This window comes from Cynocephalus volans, chromosome X (genome assembly GCF_027409185.1).
Source record: "Cynocephalus volans isolate mCynVol1 chromosome X, mCynVol1.pri, whole genome shotgun sequence".
Classification (NCBI taxonomy): Eukaryota; Metazoa; Chordata; class Mammalia; order Dermoptera; family Cynocephalidae; genus Cynocephalus; species Cynocephalus volans.
In genome coordinates, this window is record NC_084478.1 from 178,585,819 (window position 1) to 178,588,598 (window position 2,780).

Below are 2,780 nucleotides of genomic sequence, written 5' to 3' on the forward strand. Positions count from 1 at the left end.
GCACTGTCCCTCTTATGTCCCCCCCCCCATTGTCCCACTATGAGGTCCCACCACAGATGGCACTAGGAAGCTGAACTGTGATGGTCACCCTGCACCCACCTGATGGGTACCTGGAGCCTAAGCCCAGCACCATTGTAGTGTAGCTTCATCCCAGACCACTAGAAATCAGGCGAGCCCTTCACTACCAGAGCTGAGAGGCTCTGCACCAACTCCCATCATATAGAGGAGAAATCAGGGTACTGGGGTGTGGGGAGACTTGGCCAAGGGCCCTGAGTGGAGTAATTCTCTCATGAAACATTTCCCCAGCCACTAACTGGTACTTGGGGCGATGACCTGGACAGCCATGGCCTGGCCTCAGAGAGCTCCCAAGCAGGGGGCTTCAGAGTCCTCAAAGAGGCTGGAAAGGGCATGTACAAGGAAGTCTGAGGGTTGCCAGGGGTTTCTTCCTGGGAAGGGCAGGCAGAAGAGACATCGGGGTGCAGCCAAGATGAAAAGAGTTCAGAAGCAGCCAACTGAAAGTCAAGAATAAGAAAACAGGTTTTTCTTTAAGGATGGGGAATGGCTTCTAAGCAGCATACAGTATTGGACAATTTATGATCCCAGCAAAATTGAAAGTCATAAGGAAAAAAAAATCAACGTGCAAACATTTCTCAGTATGTATGTACAAGGAGATGATTGTTCATTGAGCAGTTACCATTTTATTTAAGATCAGAATCAATGATACAATACTTAGCTTTTCCCTTCAAGGTTATTAAAGATCTTTTGGGTTTTAACTTGTATGCAAATGCTTTGAAACATTTGCTCAGATGGTAACAAAAGTCATAAAATGATGATTATTGTCAGAATTAACGTGTTGAAGATTGTCCCAATCAATATAAAACAGTGGATGGTTAGCTGACCAAAAGCCTCTCAAAGAAAGCCTTGTGTTTGAACCCTAGACACATTGGTTCATCTTGTTACTGTTGGTGTGGCTGGTTGGAAATTCAGCCTGCCTTTTGCAGCAGTAATGGAGCTGATTCTAGCACTTTTCTGAAATCTTCAACACAAGGAGAATATGTCTTTAATTTATTATGATCTCTACCAGGGAACAGTAGTACTGTATAAACCTTTGTTCCCCCCAGACCTGGAAGGAGTAGAGACAAAGAACTGTTTGTGTTTAGAGAGTGTGTGGAGGGTGGAGGAGACCGTAGTGTAAAGAGAGGGTTCAAATACAGTGGGGGTCCTGAGACTCAGCCAAGCAGCCACCACCTCTTTTGGCTCCCTGCTCCTATTGTACCCCTGCCTTGGATTGTGATGCCTAGGGGTAGATAGGTTTCCCTCTTCAAAGTACAGCCTTGGACCGGTTCGCTCACTGGCTGAGCGTGGTGCTGACAACACCAAGTCAAGGGTTAAGATCCCCTTACCGGTCATCTTTAAAAAAAAAAAAAAAAAGAAAGAAAAAAAGTACAGCCTTGGTTGTGAACCTCAGCACAGCCCCCTCATGGGCCCGAGCTCAGGCCCCTCATCTAGCAAGTGGTGATCTACTGGCCTCCCCAGCAGGGGATTCCCACTGGAGGGAGCAGCAGAAGACAAAGACCCGGCGCTGTTGGGAGGCTTCCATAGTGAGTCAAAGTGTGAAATGTCATTGCCAGCAGAACTAGCAGAGGCGCCAGTGGATGCAGCCAGGCCTGGAGAGTGAGCAGCACGTTGCCATTAGTGTTAAACTGTGGATTGCCAAATTAGCAGGTGCGACCAAACTCCTTCCCTCCCTCTTTCTTCCTTCCTCCTTCCTTTTTCCCTTCCTTTCTTCCTTCCTCCCTCCTTTTCTTTCTTTTTTAACAAAGTAGAATAGAGTAGAAAATATCAGAGTACTTTGCAGGTAGTAAGGGAAAGTCTGGTTTTGTGAGACGTTTGTTATGTGTATGCGTCTCTGCGTGTGCGTTAACTCAGGATGTAAAACGTAGTTCTTATTGGGGGTTGTGAGCAAAATGTTAAAACGACACTGCTTTATGTGGCTTTTCCAGAGGAAGTGACATTTGAGCTGAATCTGAAGCTACCAGGAAATGGGTACACAGAAGAGGAAGAGGAGCCTGGCAGTGCCAGGGTGTGGCCGTGCCTACCAGGTTCTCAGACACTTGGCTCTTTGACTGCACCCCACTGCACCTATTCACGCTACTGAAATTTTGGTACGTCTCTGCTGCCTGCTTCCAGGCCAGGCCTGGCACCCAGAAGGGGCCAAGTCAGTGGCAGCCAGAACGCTTGTTCATCCCAGAACTCAGGTCCCTGCAGTCCAGCCCCACTGGGACAGTGTGCGTGGTAGGCGTGGAACACCCGCAACTGCCTGTTGCCCCTCACCCTAGGGGGCAGAATCTGTTTGCTTGGCTAGCCCAGGCTTGGAGCAGAGACGGGGCCATGGCTGTGGGTGGCTCCCTGGAGAAGGTGGCCTTGGAGCTGGGCATTTCCAGCTGTCCAGCGTCGTTGCGGTTGGCCTAGACGTGGGCCCTACAGACCCCGCGGGCGCTGGAAGCGAGGTTCCCCTCCCCCGGGGCCTGGCGGCCCTCGCCTGGCGGTGAGCTCATCGCGGGGGGCGGTGTCGCCAGGAGGCCCGGGCGCCCGAGCTCATGGCGTGCCCCCGGACCCCCCCGCCGCCCCCGGCTCCTGGGCGATTTTACCAATTAAGGCTTTCTCGCCAGGCCGGGCCGGGCCGGGCGCGGGGCGGGCGCGGGCGCGGGGCGGGGGTGCGGCCAACAAGAAGGCGGGCGGTGGCCCATTCGCGTGGAGGCGCGCGGCGCGCAGCGGAC